We start from the raw sequence: 8,726 nt of genomic DNA on the forward strand, positions 1-8,726 counted from the left end.
ATATCAAGTGCATGTTAACATCATCATTTTCCTTCCACACGACCATCCTGGAACCAGGGACAGAGAATGAGATATGTTCACTTGCTTCTGACCACATTTCATTGTAAGGGATGCTGGCTGCTTCGGTACAGAAGGGCTTCATCAAACTACAGCAACTGCTGGCAAAAACAAACAAACAAACAAACAAATCTAAAAAACCAAAGATTCCAGAAGGGTTGAGAGACAGAGAGAGAGAGGGAGAAAGAGAGAGAGAGGCAGCCCGATACCACCAGAGAAAAATACCCTGACAAATGTCACATGTAGTGGTTGGTAACTTGTAGTTCCTCACCAGATTTTAGCTGGCTTAATCTGGGCTTATCATGCATGAAATCAGGAGAATTCAACCTGCAGTTCAATCCTGCCACCTCCTTAACAATATATTAACTTTAAAAGCTTCTGAAGTAAGGGCCCTTTTCTATTTTAATTCTTTGACAGAAAATTGACTTGATTCATGAGTGTGGAGTCTTGCCATTAGCATTCTAAATTGTCCAGCTGACAAGTTGCTCAAAAGCATCCTCTTGTCCTAAAAATTTTTCTTGAAGTTGACAATCTTCATATCTTTTACACCAGCTCAGCATCATGCTCTCCAGGAGGTCTCATTGTTTTTCTGCTTTTATGCAGCATGAGGGGAAGGGTAGATGTTTTCAGAGCTATCTGATGCACTTTTTATAGCACACTCCTACCATCTTGTAGGACAGTAGAGAATGGTCATGTGTCACATTAGAAAAAGGTTCTCATATTTCTTGATTATCTGCTTATTTTTCAGTAAATGGTTTCTTTCCTAACACTGTCCTCTGAGAAGACTTTTTGTTTAAAATGTTTGTATTTGCTATGATTTATATGCATGAAACAAGTTGAAAATAGTCCTGTTAATTCCAGTGTTGTATCAGTGAACTTTATATGCTATTTAAAATGAGAAGACTCCTTCTTCAAAAATGTCTTTGATTCTATAAATACATACCAAAAAAATTCATTTGATCTCTTTCTCTGAGGTTGCAAAGGAATTATGTCACCTTCCTGTCTGCAAGCCAGGCATAGGTAACACTCCATCCCATTCTCAAGCTTTTCATTGGGCGTAAACTATTAAATTTTCATCAGCTCTAACAGTTCTACACTGTGTCCAGTCTTCAAGGATCCTTTAGATATTGTGCCCACTAAGAGAACCCAGCCTTGGATCAGACTGTAGGCACCATGGGTTTCCATTATAAAGGGTTGTGGAATATGAAATCACCCTCTCAGTAGTGTGGGGATCCTGCAGTCAGGCTGTGATGTGGCATCAGCTGCAGAAGAGTAACCAGGAAATATCTTTTAACAGCCTTATCAAGCTGGAAATGTTTCCTGCACATGACCGCGCTCTTTGGCCCACATCCAGAAAAACACTAAGGTACATGTTCAACTTTAAGCACACAAGATGCTCTACTGAAGTCAACAGAACATTTACATACACAAAGTTAAATATAAGCTTAAGTGCATTTCTGGACCAGGGCCAAAGGGCTCAGTACCATGCAGGGTTCAAGCCAGGAGGCTGTGATTAGATGGTCTGACAGAATCCGGGAGGGAAGGACACAATGTGATTTGCTTGGTTCTACCTGCCTGTGCCTCATTCCAAGCAATTAATTTTCTCTGATTTTTGTTTATAGTAAGTCTTTCAATTTCTCTTGTTTTGTTTTCTTGCTGCTGTAGCCATTTCCAAATTGAAGTTTTGATTCTCTTTTTTAAACCCTTCTAAACTGCATCAATAGCTTTAAGTGACTGAACAAAGAGATTTCAAATAGATGAAGTGCTTGAAATGGTAATAAGAGCTGGTGTTCCCAGAGCTTTGGAGGTTGCACTAATACAGAGGAGAGTGAGAGCAATTGAAAATCACTTTTCTGTTGTTCCTTTGTATGAACTGGTTTCTGGCTTATGCAATGCACAGTAATTAAAATGACTGGAATGCCTTACATTTTTAAGAGAGCTTTAAGGCAGCTCTGTGGCATTGCAGCCAGCAGAGCTCATGAGCAGATTCATGGCTGCAATCGAGGTTTGACGTTTCTATCCACGTAACTTGAAGAAGACAGTATCTCTGTAGATGCCTTTGAGGGGAGTTTGAGGAAGAAGGGATAAAGAAAAGCAGTAACATCTGCTCCCTGCATCAGCTCCATGAGGAACTATGGGGCAAGTCTTCCTTTTGATGAGGCAAGATCTGAAGGATTGAGGTGGTTGTCAGAGATTTCACTGCCTTCTCTAACTGTAGCCTTAATTTCCTGCTCCAACTCAAGTGTGGGACAGCACAGATTATCTCTCACTTTAATATCAGAATCTTGTAGTGCCTCCTCCTAGGTACTGTACAGGAAATGTCTCTATTTGTGTGAGAGGGTTTGCATTTGAGTACTGGCCACTGTGGTTGCTGTGTGTATTTGTGGGGCTCCAAGCAGCTCCCTGATGTTTAGCAGAGAGCCTGGCAGACTGGCATGTCTCTCACAACTGGCTGCCCTCCCTGTGATGAAGTTTGCTCTGCTTGGCAGTGGTGAGGGATTATCTTGGTGCTTTTGGGTCCCCCTGGCACAGTCCAGGATTTCATTTTCATCTTTTCCAATGTTTTGTTTTTACTGAAGGTGGCTGACCACTGCATCCCTGGTTTTGTCTCACCACCTGGCCTGGCTTTTCACAGTGATGACTGGCCACAGAGGAGCAGGAGAGCTGAATACAGCCTCCCTTGGGAGGAGAGCTGACTGACCTGAAGACATGGCATTTTTGGCAGGCTGAGCTACTAGATCCTTGTTCCCTCATCTCTCTGCCTCTCACCAGCCCTCTGAAGGCATGGACTGAGCCTGCTTCCTCGTCTCTCAGCATGATTGTTCTCTCCTCATCAGAAGGCACTGCCAGGACACAGGTGCTTCCACAACCCCATGTGAGTGTAGGGAGGTAGAGAAAGATCCCAGGCAGGAGACAGTAATCCTGTATTTCTTAGACCATCCTGAGGCTATCAGAGCTGCAGTCCCTCCATATGCCAGTCCCTAGGATGTGTCACTGGTTTTAAAGCATGTTGGAGTCCCTAAAAATCAACATACTTGTGAAAGAGCATCACCACAGAGCTTGCATCCCTCTTTTTATTTCTTTAATGAGCCTAGAGATAGTGTTGGGCTGTCAGGGTCTTTACCTGTAGAACAGGTGTGAGTGCAGGAAAAGTTGCTGTCTTGAGTTGCTTCTCCCTGTGCTACCTACAGAAACTTCCTGTAAGAATAAGGCAGTCTCTCCATCCCCATAGCACAGGTGTTCCCAGTCTCTCACCTGAAACTGCAAATTAAGGTATTAGTTACAAGGACAGTCTCTAATGACAAGGATAGTGTCCCAGCAGGGAATGAACTCAGTGATTCCTGTCATGCATGCCACCCCATGATGTCAAAAGTGAGAAGCAGCTCCTCTGTGTGGGAATCCCAACAGAGATTGTACAGGATTTTCTTATAAATGCAAACTTTTCAATGCTTTTCTTCCTGTGTTCCCAAATCAGTGCTGTATTCTAAACAGTAGCTGACTGCTCACTGACATCAGGCCCTTCCCTCAGACTCAGGGTCCCAGCCAGGAGAAGCTGGGGAATTTCCGATGTGAGATTTCAAGGACGGATCTCTTTCTTCTCCAGAGCAAAAGGCAGTGCTTCGGTTTCCTCACTCTTTTGGAATTTTTCTCCATAAATCTTGGCATTCAGTGTGAGACAAAAGATGAAGAGATGGTAGGTCTGCAGTCTAAAATGAGGACTCTTATTTGTTTATTGTCTTGCTCTTCCCAAGTGAAGAGTAATGCATTCCTCAAAGGAACTTTTCAGGTCAGCAGTGTGAGTTCCACACCTAATATATTAATGTCAGGAGTGAAAAAATTAGTGTTTGATTTAGCACAGATGTGTGAAAATAGTATTCTTTCTCCACTGGAGACAGAGGTAACAACCCACAGCCCCCCTTCCCCTTTCCTTTAATCTGACAGCCTCTATCCCTCTGTGCCTTTCTGAGGGGTGTTTCAGTGAGAGCCACCCAGAGCTGGCAGGAACCAGGAAGGTGTAGTCTGTATGTACAGATTACATACCAGGAGTTGAACTCTGAAGGTACCAAAGCTTGACCATGTGCTCTGAGCAAACACACACCTCTCTGCAGCTTAGCTCTCAGTAGCTGTGCCACCAAATCTCGCACAGAGTGTTGGCCAGGGGTTGGCATTATGCCAGGTGCCTTGCACTGGGATCCTAAACTGCTCCACAGCAGTGGTTCATCTCAAGTGCTAAGAGGTTGGAGAGGTACTGAACACTTCTAGCAGTAGCAGGTGTCCAACAGCAGCTTGGCACAACACATTCTCTCTTTCTCTGCCTCTGCTTCTGCCTCTGCCTGCCTCTCCTCTCCAAGGTAACTGCAAGAAGAGATTGAACTCTCACCACGCAGGCCAGGGAGGAGAGGGGTTCTCCCCAGACACCTAGCTGAGGTCACTGAGGAAAGTGCTCTCACAGTAAAAGTTATGCAATGCACGGGAGGAATCTACAGTTTTAATCACGGGATAATTAATGGAAAATAATAAACAAAGAGCTGAGCAACAGCAGTTTCTACCAACAGAGATCTGATTCTCCAGCAGACTTTCCCCAGCACCTGACAGTACAAAAGACAGTAGACAGACAAGCATTTTATGTATCTTATGTTCCCTGCATAACCCAGCATTTTTTAACCAAAATCTTGCTTTCTTTTCCCTCAGTTGAAGTTCAGCAGAACTACCACAAGACCACTGAGTGGAATAGGAAGGCAGGGGTGGAGGTCTGCTCAGTGCCAACAAATCCTTAGTGCAGCTAGGATAGAAGGCACTTCTCTGGTCTCCCTTTCCTCACAGGACAGCTGTGGATGTACCCACTGAAGGCATTTCAATTTTTCCTAGTGTTGAGATTCAATGACCTATTGCTGGAGAAAACCTTCTCCTGTTGATATTTCCATAAAGCCTTTTCTGTGCCAAAGAAGCAGGATCATCAAGAAGAGCACAGTCTGCCTCATGAAAAAGAAGGAGCAAGCTAGGAAGGGAATTTTTTACTTTATTTGACATTGATTTCCACATTCAGAATAAAATTTCACCTTTGAACACCATACATAATGGCCCAGAGAGGCTGATATAGCATAATTATAATATGTGTATGGATGTAAGCAATAGCATTACAGAGAGCTGGCTGGAGAAAACCCATACTCACTCCTAGTGAATGGAAGAGCATTTCCTTCTCCTCCTGCTCCTCCAGAACATATCTCCTTAGTTTTGACAATGTGTCCAAGTCCCCCAAGGTGTTTCCACAAGTATAAATGTGGTAAGTATCACTTTTAACAATATTTTTATTCTTTTTTTTCTCCTGAAATTATCATCTGAAGGATTAGGCAGTCATAGCCATTTGGTTTTATTTTGAGTAAAGGCTTTTAAAAATAGGAAGGAGAAAACAGGAGAACCTGGTGCTGCCAAAAAACCCCAACTTATTCCATCAGACATTGCTGTGAAGAAGGAGGGAGGGCAGCTTGTAAGGGATAGTTCTCAAAGGATTCCCTTAATCAGATTCTGAAGAAGATGGGCTGTCTCTTTGTAATTCACTCCATGTCTTATTCTAAGGCCATATGCTCTGGTCACGTGAAGATTTACAGTCTCACATTTACTGGCCTCAGAGAATCTGAAAGAATTATGCAAGAAATCATGTTCTGTCATAACTGAGGCCTCACACAGCCATGCTTCCTAAAGACTGCTTCCAACTCGATATATGGCCCCTCTAGGGCTTTGTAAGCCCTTCTGGGGAAGAGGGAAGGGGAGGAAAAAGGGGAGCTGCTGATCATTGCCATATGTGAGAAGCATCCCTGTGTGCACGTGGGTGTGACGTGCGTGTTGTCACAGAGCCCCCCTGTTTCCTGTTTGCAGTCAGAATCTTGCTGCCAGAGCAGGAATCCCATATCACTCTGTACTGCACTTACAGAAGAGGAAAATTATGGCCAAAGGAGGGGGAAGGGGCGGGGGAAATCCTCTTAAATAGCCATGTAGGATGTCTGGGCAGGGATATGAGCCAGGAGTCCTCAGAGGCAGTAGAATAAGTGGGAGTTCAACAAACAACCATTTTCTTCCTTTGACTAGTGTTCCTCAGAGACCTCAGCACTCCAGTTCTCATAGCTAATTTTAGCTATTTGTGGTTGGCCTGTTCCTAATGTTCCTTTCCTATCTCTCTCACACACACTGAACCTTGGGATACTCTCTGTGGGCTGACAGATGACGTGAAAACCTCTAATCTGCAGGTCAAATATCAAAAAATGAAGTGGGATCGTGAAACTGGAAGCATAATTTGCTTTTTTTTTTCCAAGTAAGGGAGATATATTCATATTAGAAGTTCTTAGCATACCAAGTTTATGAGGTTTTTTTGAAGTATATGAGGGGAATGACTTATTCTTTAAAATTTGATGGTAACCACCAAAGATGTTATCATCCCATGGACACTGCCCTTCCTATGCAGGCTATGACTGATAGGCTTTCATTCTTTTTTGGCACTGCTCTTTGTTAGAAAAACCAAAACCACATTGTCCCAAACACTGTACTGGTACATAACAGGCAGAATGAGTTCCTGCCAAAGGGCATCGAGTACATGTTAGAGAGGATTTTAAATTAACAGTGCCATGCCAGGAGTGAAGGAGCTTGCAGCATTTGGTGTTTGTACTGCAGATACACATTCATGGGACTCTGAGTCTTACCTGCTTTACACTCCTGTGGTGGATTGATGGCAATGCTTTATCTGCCATGAACTTTGCTCTACAGTTTGTGAGGAGTCTGATGTCCAGAGGCACCACAGGGTACAAAAGAAAGGTAAAAGTGTAGTGATGACTCCTCCTGTCTCAACCAAATTTTCCCAGAAACATGAGCAACAGGTGGCTCTTTGATTTCCCCTAAATTTCTCTGGATTCCCTGTCCCAATTGCCCCTCTTCTCCACATACAAATATGCAGAGGATGCTCTGCAGGTGCAAAGTGTGTGCTCTAAGTGATGGATGTGTAGAGTAGGGACTGTGGAGAGTAAAAGGGCATATGGGCCCATAGATGCTGACTCTGCTTTGCAAAAAATGTTTAGTTCAGGGCATTGAAATCGGGTCACTAACCTTATTTTCAACTGATTAATTTTAAAAGTCTTAGAGTCAGGTGAGGAATACTGAGAAACTGATTAGGAGGAGGAAAAAGTAGTTATTATGACTCTCAAGGATAGAAAAGCAGTATTCCCTCAGCTTTCAGAGCCCAGATTTACATTATTAATTAGGCAGACACCTCTGGTTTTGTGTTGGACCAGAAATAAAAGACAGACTAGGGTATCTTGGGCAAGACAGCCTGTCTGCAAATAAAACAGCCCTGGTGAGCTGCTTTCCTGGGAGTCTGCTGGCTGCTGAAGGTCCCTTAATTTTTAAGAAGTGTTGGCAGCTTGTTTCGCTTTCAGACAGAGATAAATCCTGCCTAAACTGAGTGGGAATCTCCCCCCCACACCCCCACACCCCATCTACAGGTTGTCCTAATAATCCCTGAACAGATGGACGTGACCATGTGAGCCCTTGAAACTCTATCTGTTTTGCAGGAGCAGTGGGTGTGGTGCTGTGGGCATGGACAGATATATGTGTTGCCTTTCACAGAGAAGCTCACTGTCCTCCAAAGACTGAATATCAACAAAATCCTTCCTGTGGGGACTTCCAGTTCTGTCCGAGCCAGCTGTAAATTCCTTTGAGGCTAAGACTAAGAAAACTGGAATCCTGGGAGGGCTTTGGTACAGTCCCAAAACCATTTCCACTGAACCTTCCCAAAAATATGGTTTCTCTGACCCAGGAATGTGAGCTCTGTAACAATGCAAAGCTGAAGTCCTAGACCACTGGAATTAACCAGTATTAGCTCATTGCATCTTTGTGCTCTGTCTGTCTCAGCTAATATGAAAATCATTTTCCCTCTGGGACACAGACTTGGTTCCGTTTTTGTGTAGCACCTGGCAGGATGGGGATGTTGGTATTTGAGTGAGGTTCTAACTCTATATAAATAGATAAAAAAATATCGTGGGACCCCTAGTTTCTTCTTTGCTGCTTTTGAGTTGATTATTTAGGAATAAATAATCATGAAGCATCTGAGTGAGCACAGCAGAGCTAACGGCTGCTTCAGCCAGGAAATGCCTGAGGAGCAGGGAAAACAGAGACTGGAGTATAAATTGCTGTAGCCCAGTGGAACAGAAGGCATGAGTTGGTATAGACTGGCTGAGGCAGGAGATATCAGAAAAGTAGTTATGTACACAGAGAACTCCTCTACTCGTCCCAACAAAGCTGGAACAAAACTATATTTGCTCTACAGCAGGTGAAAGTCCAGTCCTCCAAACCCAGGACAGCTGGCCATTCTGACCACTGGACCTACCAGCTGCCTCCTCACTTGCCAGACCTTCTGCTTTTGCCTTCTGTCTCTCACCATCTGTTTATCCTTTCAATGGGAGAGGTCCCTTCCAGTTGTCACCCTCTGCATGAACCAGTTGAAATACTTGCCTGCCCTACTGGACAAGTTTCCTTCACATTTTTTGTGCTTCCTTGCATGTTACAAATTCTTTTCTGAACATTTGCAGTCTTCCCCTTTTAAACACAGGTTCTAGAGCAACATAACATCTCTTGGAGAGAATGCATTCCCTAAAAGCCTTCCCCATGCTGTTGAGGCACCA

The sequence above is a fragment of the Oenanthe melanoleuca genome, chromosome 1A, assembly GCF_029582105.1.
Source record: "Oenanthe melanoleuca isolate GR-GAL-2019-014 chromosome 1A, OMel1.0, whole genome shotgun sequence".
Taxonomy (NCBI): domain Eukaryota; kingdom Metazoa; phylum Chordata; class Aves; order Passeriformes; family Muscicapidae; genus Oenanthe; species Oenanthe melanoleuca.